General features: G+C 40.3%; 1 protein-coding gene across 2 annotated transcripts in view; it reads right to left on the minus strand.

Moving 5' to 3' along the window:
* Positions 1-13763, minus strand: part of LOC6541861 (G protein-coupled receptor kinase 1) — a 165248-nt gene that overhangs the window by 19288 nt on the left and 132197 nt on the right. The gene's annotated exons all lie outside the window — the stretch shown is intronic.

A 13763-nucleotide genomic window follows, 5' to 3' on the forward strand; every position in this document is an offset into this window, starting at 1 on the left:
GTCAAAGTACGACTGCTGCTGAATTTTCATGTTCTTTGATATGTTCTTTTATTAAATCGTTTATTAAATAAGTTTAACATATTGTTAAATAATTTTTATGACGTGTAAACTAAAGACTTTTGATTGGTTGAGGTGGTTGTATCTCATCATGCTCTAGCCTCAGAACTTCGCTACAAGCATCCGTGGTTCGTAGAATTGTTTGGATTGGCAATCAAATTCAATATTTTTCTGGCACTCCAACTAGCTGTGTATATAATAGTGTAGGAATTTGATAAGAATCATAGATTTGTAATTTTTAATAAAACCAATATACTTGCTCGGTATATAACAGTTTTTTGATAACATATAATTTCGGATTCAAGTTAAATGAAACTTAACCTTAAGCGATTAACCTATATTAACCTATATCGTATATTGAAATTACAGAACTGAGAAATGTTGTTAATAGAAACCGCGTAGTAACGACTGGGATAGCTTAAAATAATTTGTTTGCGTAAAGTACAATCTTCGCTGTGGCAATATAGAAGTCTTCACAAAATGCTGTACTGTATAATGGTGTGAATCTAGAAGAAGAAATAGTTTACGGACAGGGTCTCGGACGCAAAAGTCAAGTCTGAAACCGAAAAAAATCCTTCATTAAAAAAATTCCAAATTTTTGGAATAATAGTACTTGAGTCACTAAATAAATATTAAATTTAGGACCCTGAACTTAGGGAATGAAAGCTTAACGGAAATAAAGTCAATATTCGAGGAGTCAGGAATACCTATAAGCTCAGAAGTCAAATTGGATTTAACGGCAACAGGAGGTATCTTCCACCACGACGGTTCGGCCGATCAACATTATATACTAAGTAAATACAAGACAAAACTTCACAATTTATCATTAGAGAATGGTGACATTGGAGTCCAAAGTGGAATTATCTGGAAAAAGTTTAAAGAGCTTGCTTAATAGACAACAAACAGTTTGATAGTGCATCAAGAACTCTAGTCCGAGCCCAGTTGGTGCCGAGGTCTCTAACGTGACACATTGAACGATTATATTTTTTAAACTCATTAAAGTTTAAAACTACACACACATGTTTTGCTACATACTCAAAGAGTTCACAAACCGTCCTAAACTGAGACGCCCACGCCTTTGAAAATTTTTAAAATTGTTTTCATTTTTATCGATATTTCAAACAAATTTTAAATTTTTCGTTCGCACTTTCTGATAGTCTAGGAACTCGACTATAGCGTTCTTCCTTGTTTTTAAAATCATTTGCCACCAAAAAACCAAAAAAGTATAACACTGTAAAGCTCTCAGTAGATTTATAAAAAGCGTTTTAATAACATTCAAGGTCAGTAAAATCTCCACAACTAAATTTAAAAAACAAATTTGGCCATATTTGTATTATAACCAAAAAAATTAGATCAAAACAATTATGTTAATTTTTAATGATCAAATATTTTGTACAGTATTCTTTTAAAAATTACGTATTACCATACAATTTTTCTCACACCCAGAATGCAAAGGGCTGCGTTACAAGAGGTCTTCTTCTACAGAGATAAAAGACTAATGTGTGGTTGATAGATTCTGATATTTAACCGGTAATTTTTTAATTTGAATTCTTTTGGTACTGCGAATATATGGAATATATGAGCCGAAAAAAACTAAAATAGTGGCCGATGCTTTTTCGCGCGTAACAACGTATTAACCACTTGAGCTCTAACACTGTCTCTGCCTCCCAGCCTGAGTCCATAGCAACAATAGAAAGTGCCCTCAAGGACGCTTCAAATTTAATTGCAAAAAAAATAATTAATGCTTACCGTAACCATTTAAACTTTTACACATTTATGTAATGTAGTCTAAAATGAGTCCCCTGGTGCAGGAAAAGAGGCTGGAATGTAGGAGAAGTCCAGGGCAGACAGGTCAAACGGAAAATAACGGACCTTGTACCCCGGCAAAGCGGAGAGACCGTAAATTTACAGTACCTTGGACTCGAGTCAGCGCAGAGGTCGAACGGTAACGGTGCGGACTTTGGATGAGCACAAACAGGACGTAACTTGAACTAACGGGACGTTGCTAGAACTTGGACTTGAATCGCCGTGGCCTATAAGGCTAAAACATGCATCCGGTCAGAAAGAACGCGCACAAATCAACGAGACGACAAGTGAAAAACCGCATCAGTAGTAAAAGTGCAAGGATAATTACAGCGATCGAGTGAACAGTGAAACAGATTGAACGTTGGGATCCACACTGTAAGGGTGCTGTAGAAGGACCCAACAAGGTGCTGGCGTGGTGAGAAAGAGATTTTGCAATCCTTGGTTGCAGTTCTGTAACAGGAGCGTTCAACGCAGAAGTCCTGGAATTTGGCAACGGTAGTTTTGGGAAGAGCTCTGAGTCGACTTAATGGACGAAAAAACTTGTGGCCCCGCCACCATAATATCCTAGGTCTAATTTGAGTCGGCACAGGTCCCATTGTCAAGGACGACGGATGTCAAGAGAACGACGCCAGTATCCCGTTAATATAGCTGAAGTAAATTTGAAACCATGCCTTCATCTTGGTCGGGCAATCACACAAATCTAGCTAGACGTTGCAACTTGTATCGAGCAGAACGCAGAAAAACAGTTCGCCTTTTTGAGCGAGCCACTTCATGTACGGAAGACATGTACGCAAAACATCCCCATAATTGACCACACCCCAATGGATCTCTTACAATTTCCTTAAGCCATCAGTAATAAATGGTATCCAGACGTTTATTTTCAGTTATTTCTTTTTCAAAAACTTTTAGTCTTACAAAATTCGTATAACCCAACGACTGGTAATGGACCTCGTGGATGCGGAGATAATCCTCGAATATGCCCACTAAATCCCAAAAGAAGTTATCATTGAAAATCTCAACAAAAGGTATATTCAAAGGGCGACACAGAATATGTCGCCCAAAAACATATAGAAGCGGAGGGAAACAACTTGTAAAGTACCATTTTAAGCACAAAGGGAATTGCATTAAATATTTAAGCAACTATGCCCAGTACTACAAAAAATTTTTTATTAAAACTTCAAACGTAAAAATTAAGACGGAATTGATTTAAAATACAAATGAAAACAAAATCAAAAGAACGCCTTTTTGCCCTAAATCAATAATTATAAAATGCTTTCTTCCAATGTTTTACAGCGTCCAAATGGATTCAATAACAAAAACAAAACATTGATACCCCTTTATACCCCGGTAGCAACAGCAAGTAACTATCTGATGGCATTTTTAAGCTGGCCACCATCGTCGATCTGAGTTAAGTGCAGCAAATCATCGATCAGGTAGGTATCCAGCGAGGCTATAATAACTATTGACCAACAGATCAATGCCTTGGTTGTCCAGAACCTGGAACACAACGCGGAACAGATTTCGAGCATGGAGCAGCAGTACCAAGTACCAAGGCCACGGGATGTCTAGGATCATCAAGGACCAGAAACTAATCGCCGTCTTCGGGGGAGTTAACGCAATAGACAGGGAGACGACGGTCGTACTCCATACTCCATGAGATCATGAGAGCCTGCCAACTGGTATAGTCAAATTCTCCCAGCCAGTCGAAATACGCGAGACTTCTCTGTACATCTTGGCAATTCCCAAGTCTGAGGACAAAAGGTACCTGATGTGCTCTGATGATAAACAATATCTGATGATAAACAGGTCGTAATAAAATGCATCGAGTTGGCCATGGCAAATCCAGAAAAGTACACCATTGTAGGAAATGGTTTATCTATTGACAACACAACGGTTTGCCAAGGGATACACCAGCATAAACTAAAGGAGGATAGCTGAATTCTGAAGCTACTGTAAGAAAGTCAAGCTGCGTGCGACTATCTGAACGCTAACAAGAAGTAGTAGAACTCATCGAGGCACCATCTCTGGACAGTTGATCTTGCAAACGCATTTTGGTATATCATGATTGAGTCGACTTTTCCACTGTACTCTATGCCCACAAAAAGAGTTTATCACAAGCCTATGTCGCCTTTTACACTTTCTCTTTTTTCTTCTTCGTCACCTTATGCCTGAAGTTACCGGTAATGTAAAGGTTACGATTCTTAACGGCCAATCTCGCGGCGAAGCTCTAAGCCCTTCGGAAAAATCGTGCTCCTGGGACCCAGCATGTCAATCGTGCGCTCTCACAGTTCCACACGTAGTTACGGCGATTGACACGTAATAATTCCACGCAACGACCAGACGACTTGATTTGGATGACACGCACAGTAGACACATGCAGTAGACATTGGGTGCCCAATCAAGAAGCTATCTCTAAGGGACCAGCAAACCTTCTAAACCATTAACAGAAATCGAGAAACATACAAAAAACTCCATAGTTCACCATAACGTTACTCGTAGAGTAAAAGGGTATACTAGATTCGGTGAAAAGGCAGAAAGAAAGGTTTCCGACCATATAAAGTATATAGACGGTAAGGTAAAGTATAAGGCGGTATGAACGCCTCGATCTCAGGAACTACAAAAGCTAAAATGATGAGACTAAGCATCCACCTTGCAGAGACATAGGCGCAGCGCAAGTTTGTTTCCAAATATTGCCACGATCACTCAAATGCCCAAAAACCGCCCAAAACTGCCACGCACTTTTGAAAAATGTTTTGATATTTATTCATTTTTTATATATCCTTTAACCCTCTATAAATTTACAAAAAAAAACATTCTGCCACGCCCACAAACCGTCCAAAACTGTCACGCCAACATTTTTGAAAAATGTGATATTTTTTCACATTTCTATATGTCTTGTAAATTTCTATAGATTTGCCAAACAACTTTTTGCCACGCCCACAACGCCCACAAACCGCACACTTTTAAAAAATGTGATATTTTTTTCATTTTTTATATAAATTTATATCTTTATATATACATTTTTATAGATTTGCAAAAAAAAAATTGTTTGCCACACCTACTCTAACGCCTACAAAACGCCCAAAACTCTCACGCCCAAACTTTTAAAAAATTGTTGAGTTTTTTTTTCATTTTATTAAATTTTTCCCAATTTCTACCGATATTCCAGGAAATGTTGAAATTTCTCGTTTGCACTTCCACTAGCTGAGTAACGGGTAACTGAGAGTCGGGGAACTTGACTATACCATTCTATCTTGTTAATTTTAATATGAATCCTGTTTATTCATTTAAAATTATTTAAAAGTACTTGACTCAATACTTTTAGTAGTATATCTTTAATATTTTTATGTATTCTAATTTTATTTTCTTCTTTTCTGTTTCTGTTATGGTTTTAGCTCTCTTTTGAGCGACTTCTAATATAAACTTAAACTCTTTTACCTTTTTTATTTTAATTATTAAATTCAACGAACTGTTGGTGATCTGTATAAACAGGTCCGTATGGACATGATTCATGTACTTTCGACGGTTGTAGAGAAGCAATAGGTTAAGTAATTCAACTAATGTACCAATTATCTTTTTCGATCGAAATGTATGAACGACTGTACTCATCCTCATCTCTTTACTGTTCCTAAAGGTGTGTTATTGATTGTAATTTTTTTTAAATAGAACTTTGCTTTATTTGTTTGATTTAATGATCATTGTTGGGTCGAAAGGTCTTTGCGGCAAATACGGGATCGGTCGCAAAACCGCGTTAGACTTCTCGCAAGGTAGTTGGGATGTGAAGTTAATTTGCTGATGTACTTATGTTTTTGTTGAGTTATCTCAGATATCTAGATATCCCAAACTGTAAACGTTCTAGACACACACTTTTAAGATTCAAAAGAGCAAGCACATGCTGTAGAGGAACAAATAAGTTGTTTTTATAAGTTCTCTTTAAACTTCACTATCTACAAATAAAGGCTACAACTCACCTTTTCTCAAAAGGGTGCACTTCGTTTTTCATAATAGCTTTAGTAACAGGTTCAATGTCTTTGCTCAGGATGTTAAAGACAGTTTTCACCTTGAAACCCTTATCATTTAATCCCTGCGTAATATCAGCAGGTGTTACTTCAGGCTTGAGAGCGTTGAAAACGACTTGAAGGCCCTTTCTTCTTTTTCTTAGTAGTAGTTTTATTATAGTAGTGTTATTTTCGTTTATATTTTTAGCAAGAGTCATAAAGCACTCCTCGGTTTCTACTAGGACTTTTGTTTCGTGGTTTGTGGTATTATCCAACAAGTTCAATTGTTTTGTTTACAAGAGTATTCGAATTTTTCTCCCGAATGTATATTGGTGGGGCTTTGCCTTCTTGATGTCCCCTATATCAGTGCTGGGTGGTAGATCTGCCAATGTTCAAAATCCAGCCTTAATTGTTTTTGGCTTTATTACTGTTTCAGCAAAAGCGATCATGGCAGTCGACCGTGCGTACGGCCGATACCGTTGTTGGCATACGTTGGTGTGTCGGGTTTGGAGGGTTTGACCTTAGCCGAATGATGTTTGCATTTATTTCCTGCATTTTCACGGGTTGCAAGGTTGCAAATGAGAAATACGCGTTGTTTCTTATCAAAGAGAGACGACGTTCTTCTTGCTCTCGTTGACGTTGAGCTCGAATATCGTTTGACTTATTGTATTAGTTTGCTTTATAGTATAATAGTTGTATAAGACAAATTAATTGCACAACTATTTTAGTAAACGATTTTACATCGCAGTGAACGTCTTGCCTTTTCGGTACTTTTTTTTTAAATATCTGGCAATTATTATCTTCTGACTTGGAGTATATTGTATATTTCAGAGCACAGTTAATGCACACGTCCGCTCAGTTTTTGTATTCAGTACCCATGTCTTTCATGAAGGGGTTCAAAGGACCGTACTTCAATACACTTGGTGACGGCTTTATGTTAGTGATATTTTGTAGTCTGGCTTCTAAATAAAGCCTCGAAAAGAATTTTCCTATGTCAAACTCACCATTAACATCATTAACTGAAAATTGTGAAATTCATTTCCCATGTTATAGCAAACATTAGGAATATTAAGTTTTAGATTGAATTTAGATTTACGTCTTTATTAACAGCTGCATAGACATTGGGCCCATTGAATTGTTGCTAATTCTTGTTCTTTAGTTTATTTATTGATTTCTCCCTATGTGAAGGCTCTTGATGCACATGCGACTGGTGGTCATGCCGAGTCGATCTGGCCATGTTCGTCTGTCCGTCCTCATAAAAGTCAAGGTTTCAGTAACTATAAACGCAGCCCAAGTCTGTTTACTGATGCGCACTTTAACGCCCCTAAACCGCCCAAAACTGCCACGCCCACACTTTTTGAAAATGTTTTGATATTTTTCATTTTTTTGTTAATCTGCTAAATTTGTATCGATTTGCCAAACAACGCCACGCCCACACTTACTCGTAGAGTAAAAGGGTAGACTACATTCGTTAAAAAGTATGTCACAGGCAGATTGAATCGTTTCCGACCATATAAAGTATATATACAAGTATTCTTACTAAGGATCAATAGCCGAGTAGAACTGGCCATGTCCTTGTCTCCGTATGAAGGCCTCGGTCTCAGGAACTACAAAGTCTAGAATGTTAAGATTAAGCATGCAGCTTCCAGAGGCATAGACGCAGCGCAAGTTTTTTTCCAAATGTTGACACGCCCAATTGAACGCCACAATCCGGAAAAAACTGCCACGCCAACACTTTTGAAAATTGTTGTGATATTTGTTCCTTTTTTATATATATCTTGTAATATAGTATATATATAAGGTTGTCAAATATCTCCCTTTCGCCTTTTCGTCTTTTGAATTTCGCGGCTACAGAGCTCGTATCTGGCAATACTATATATAATTTGAAAGGTCTTGACATAACCTACAAAACGACGCTATGATTAGTTTGGATATTGCATTCAATAGTTATAGACGTGTAAGCCGTGGAGTTCACTAACGCCGAAATTCGCGCTATTTTAAAGTTTTCCTTCGTTAAAGGCAAATCCGCTAGAGAAACGTTCCGTGAGATTAATGGTGTTTTGGGGGATGGTACTCTATCACTTCGAACCGCGGAGGAATGGTTTCGACGATTCAGAGCCGGTGAAAACGACACCATGGATAAGGCAGTCGGCGGAAGACCTGTGACGACAAATATCGATCAAATCATGGAATACATCGAGTTAGACCGGCATGTGGCATCTCGTGACATCGCCCAGGAGATGGGAGTTAGTCACCAAACCATTTTAAACCATCTGCAGAAGGCTGGATACAAAAAAAAGCTTGATGTTTGGGTGCCGCATGATTTGACGCAAAAAACCTTCTGGACCGAATCAACGCCTGCGATATGCTGCTGAAACGGAACGAACTCGACCCATTCTTGAAGCGGATGGTGACTGGCGACGAAAAATGGATCACATACGACAATATCAAGCGAAAACGGTCGTGGTCGAAGGCCGGTGAATCGTCCCAAACAGTGGCCAAGCCGGGATTGACGGCCAGGAAGGTTTTGCTGTGTGTTTGGTGGGATTGGGAATCATCCACTATGAGCTGCTCCCATATGGCCAGACGCTTAATTCTACCATCTACTGCGAACAACTGGACCGCTTGAAGCAGGCGATCGACCAGAAGCGTCCAGAATTGGCCAACAGGAAGGGTGTAGTGTTCCACCAGGACAACGCCAGACCACACACTTCGTTGATGACTCGTCAGAAGCTACGGGAGCTCGGATGGGAGGTTTTATCGCATCCACCATATAGCCCGGACATAGCGCCAAGTGATTACCACCTGTTCCTGTCCATGGCGAATGCCCTTGGTGGTGTAAAGTTGAACTCAAAAGAGGCTTGTGAAGGGTGGCTGTCCGAGTTCTTCTCAAATAAGGAGGGGGGCTTCTACGAGGGAGGTATTATGAAGTTGCCGTCTAGATGGAAACAGATTATCGAACAAAACGGCGCATATTTGAACTAAATCCGATCACTGTAACACTTTTTAAAAAGCATTGAATAAAGAGCAAAAAAGAGGCAAAAAAAAGAGCAAAATATTTGACATCCTATTATATATTCTAATGCATTTCTATAGATATGCCTAAATACTTTTTGCCACGCCCACTTCAACGTCCACAAACCGCCCAAAACTGCCTCGCCCACACTTTTAAAAAATGTTTCGATATTTATACCCGTTAAATATAAAGTAAAAGGGTATATTATATTCGTTAAAAATTATGTAACAGGCAGAGACAAGCGTTTCCGACCATCCAACTGGCCATGTCCGTCCGTATGAACGCCTTGATCTCAGGAACTACAAAAGCTAGTATGTTAAGACTAAGCATGCACCATATTTTGACACGCCCGCTCTGACGCCCACAAACCTTCCAGATCTGTGTTCACTAGATTACGGGTAACCTAGTAAATATAAAGATTCGAGTTCGAGCTTGGTGCTAGGCTCATCAATCTTCCAAGTCTTTCATATAACACACAATATACTACACGAAAAAAAGTTTTAAGTAATCTAAAGATTCAACAAATGTGGATTTAATCATTCCAATTCAAACAGGAAGACGCCGTAGTTCATGCTTTCCAAGAAATATTAGAAGTTAGGATGGCTTGATGGTATTTGCCCCTTTTTCTGTACCCTCAAAGCCGTATCTCAAGTTGCACGCAGGGTGCTCGTTGCATGCGCTTCCTAGGATGTGGGGTTAGTCCGCAAGTTCTGGCCCGACCGGTCGCCAGAAGATTATCAACGCCGTAATATCGCGACATGACGCGGAGACGCCGGCTAGCTTCGACGGAACCTCCTTGTTAATTTTAACCCAAAGTGGTGGGCGCACTAAACTCAGTCCCACAAGAGTGGAAACAAAATCTTAAGCACGTGGTCTGTAATTTTCCGTTCTGACTTTGCGGTCATACAGCTTGCTGTGCGTATATATGCTAGTGAAGTTTAAGCCGAGAACTCGGTCGCGTCCATTTCGCTGTACTTTACGGTATTGCCAACCTTCACCTAATGGGATTCTTCCAGATACGGTTCTACTCTCAGCCTTTAAACGCTGACTGGGCACTCAGAAGAGTTGGGGCTAGAAACCATCTAAACAAAAAAAAAAACAAAAAGGTAAGAAAATTAAAAAAAAGGAACGAGATAATAAAGGCACCATAAACTATGCTACAAAAGACTTAAAAAAAAATACTTTGCTAACGAAAATAACACATTTCTATTAATATCTAATATCGATCGAAAAAAGGAAAACAAACTCAATAAAATTACTAAAATAAAAAAATTACAGAAAATGATAAATGCAATTGATTTAACATTGGAGAGGGAACCTCTGTTCAAACTGCGATCTATACACGTATTGAGCAAATATATGTATGAAGGAGCTTATATCGACAATCCCTCTAGTCCACTGCTCAAAAAAAAAAAAAACAGTAGTTTTTTCAATATAGCCTTAGAGGATAATTTCTATCTAGGGACTACAAAAATATTATTAGTCATTATAGTTAATTATATCACATTAAAAGATATAAATGGACTGGCAGACATTAATAAAAGAAATATCGGAGACGAAAACGACATTTGACAAGTCGTATAAATGTCTCAGCTATATAGGCAAGTGCAGCACGCCACTATTAATAAGCATGCCTGCATATGTGTAGAATGCTTTAACGAAGCACGCCAATTATTACATAATAATAAACAGTCACTAGATAGAGGCAACCTAACACAAGCCAATAGACGTTGTAAAAATCTGCTAGCTATAAAACGCAGATATTTATATATTATATTATAATATAATTTAAATCTATAATCTATTTCCGACAGCCCAATAAATATACAAATAGAAGAATTCCTAGAAGAATCAGAACAGGATAAAAAAAAAAACAGTCATAGAGGTGGTAGAAGTAGAGAACGAAGTATTAGAAACAGATTCAGACACAAGTACAGCTGCATAAAAACCACAATGAAATTCACAATGACCGACAATTCAGCAGCCAAGTGTCTGGTTCCGTACCAGAATTCGATGGACAAAAAATCCATCTTCAAAGGTTCATAATGGCAATCAAATTAGTGGACCTTGCAAAAGTTAATTTGAGGACATTACAGTCCAAGAACTAAAATCAAAATTGATTGGCACCACTTTGAACTTGGTACAGGGTGAAACAACAATCCAAACAATAATTAATAAGTTTCAAACTTCGATTATTGGAAAGACAAAAAAGCTAAATTGTCAACGGTACAACCAAGAGGGAAAACAGCCACAAGTTCCACAACCGAAGTAGACAATTTACGTAAACTAATAAAAGCCTCGTATATCGATGAAGGTCTACCGGCTAAATATGCCAACAAATTAAGTCTCTGGTACTTATCCTCTTGAAGTAATGATCAAAAAGGCCAAACACGAAGTGTAAAAACCGTACTGGAGGCAGGAAGCAGCGTATCAAACGCGCGCGCGCACCAATTTTTTTTCCGTCTGCCTTTGTCTCGTTCGTTTTGTTTTGTCGTTCAACGTAATTCGATCCGTGGAACTTTGCAACTTCGTTGCCTCTGTCCTCAAGCGTTGTGTTCGAGGTTTCGTTGCTTATATTGGAAGCATATGACTTCACAATTCCGTCGCTATAGAACCTCCCGCCGTCGGTCTAGTGATTCGGACTCTGATTGCCATAATCTTATTCGTCTTCCAGCGCCAAGACATTCAGTTTTGGCGCCCCCCACTCCAGAAAATATGGATCCAGACCAATTGAAAAGCGTAATACAGGCAGCTGTCACCGCTGCCTTAGCTCAGCAAGCCGCTGCAAATAGGGCCCTGCTTGACAGAGTCAACGCAATGTCTCAGCAGTTGGCGGCAGCTCATGTTACGCCGCCAGAGGTGCAAGCCTATGCACCCATAGAAATAAGCAATGATATCCGCTGCGAGGAGTCATTGGATGCGGTCAAATGCTTGCCCGAGTTTTCGGGCGCACATGAATCGTACGTTTCATGGCGACAGGCGGCCCTCGCAGCCTACCATATTTTTAGGCCATATAACGGCAGCTCACGCCACTACCAGGCGGCTATAATTATAAGAAATAAAATCAGGGGGGCCGCGGATGTTGTTCTGGCCTCTTTTGGCACAATACTTAACTTTGACGCGATTATAAGTCGCCTCGACTTCACATACAGCGACAAACGTCCAGTTCATGTAATCGAGCAGGAGTTGGGCGCGCTGAAAAAAGGCAGCATGTCTCTACTACAGTATTATGATGAAGTCGGCAAAAAACTGACATTGATGACCAATAAAGTCAACATGTCATACGAGCCGGCCCTAGCAAAGGGCCTCTGTGAAAAGTTCCGCGAAGATGCACTACGTGTGTTTGTTTCGGGACTCAAGCGTAGTCTCACAGATGTGCTATTCTCGGCAAAGCCAAGGGACTTGCCGTCGGCTCTGGCGCTCGCGCAAGAGGTAGAATCGAACCATGAAAGATATGCGTTTGCTGCCAGCTTCGCGAGGAGCGTAGAGGAAAAGGAACACAAGGCAAGTTACCAGCAGCGAGCCAAGCCACCCCAGCAGGCGGAAGCGCAAACAAGTGGGTCAAAGAACCCACATTTTAGTAGGCAGCACAAGCAGCAAGACCAATCCGGCCAGCGAAATGCCGAGCAGCAAAATCGCGCTAGTGCTTCAGAACCAATGGAGGTGGACCCTTCGCTGTCAAGGCTTAGACGGCCAACCCAGGCCTCCGCTGGCATCAGCAAGCGGTCGGCCATGTCCGATCGCACTAACGATAGGAACAAGCAGCAAAGGGTCAATCATGTAACCCAAGACGCTGGTCAGGGGCAGAACTCGTACACCGAAGCCGCCAGCGGCGCTGTGGCACAAATCGAGGACGATGCTGGAAGCGATTCGGACGCCCTCAATTTTTTAAGGGAAGATCCCTGCTACCCGTCATCAGACGAAGAGTAGCAGGGCTGGATATGAGCTTCTTAATCGATACCGGAACGTCCAAGAATTACATCAGACCGCATAAGTGCTTGCGTGGCGTTCGTCCGGTTAACTCGCAATTCAGCTTGCGTTCGATCCATAGCTCAACCACAGTCACACAAAATTGCTTTGTTGCGTTGTTCAACGTGAAAACAACATTTTTCATTCTGCCAGACTTGTCAACCTTTGATGGGATAATTGGTCTAAATTTGTTAACTCAGGCTGGGGCGTCACTCTGTTTGGCGTAGAAGACTTCGTCAATAAGGAGATCCAAGATCTTCTAAGAAACGACATAATTCAAAAATCGGCATCCCCCTACAACAACCCCATATGGGTAGTAGATAAGAAGGGCACCGATGAGGCGGGCAACCGCAACAAGCGCTTGGTGATAGACTTTCGCAAACTCAATGAGCGAACTATCCCCGACAAATACCCCATGCCGAATATATCGATGATACTAAGCAACTTGGGCAAAGCCCACTATTTTTCGACCCTGGATCTGAAATCCGGATATCATCAGGTTGTGCTAGCGGAACGTGATCGCTAAAAAACTTCTTTCTCCGTGAACGGGGGAAAATATGAGTTCAAGAGACTGCCGTTCGACCTCAGGAAAGCAGCCAGCATCTTCCAGCGAACAATCGATGATATCTTACGATATCTTATCTGATCATCTTCTCGCAAGACGAGGAGACTCACATTAAACATGTAGAGTGGGTGTTAAAAAGCCTACAGGAAGCGAATATGAAGGTATCGGTCGAGAAATCGCGTTTTTTTAAGAAAAGCGAGAGCTTTCTTGGGTTCATAGTCACCAGTAACAGTGCAACAACGGACCCAGAAAAAGTCAAGGCCATAAAAGCATTTCCGGAGCCCAAGACAGTATTTGAAGTCAGGTCGTTTCTGGGCCTCGCGAGGTACTATAGATGTTTCATTAAGGACTT

Source organism: Drosophila erecta, unplaced genomic scaffold (assembly GCF_003286155.1).
Source record: "Drosophila erecta strain 14021-0224.00,06,07 unplaced genomic scaffold, DereRS2 tig00000219-arrow-pilon, whole genome shotgun sequence".
NCBI classification, from domain to species: Eukaryota; Metazoa; Arthropoda; class Insecta; order Diptera; family Drosophilidae; genus Drosophila; species Drosophila erecta.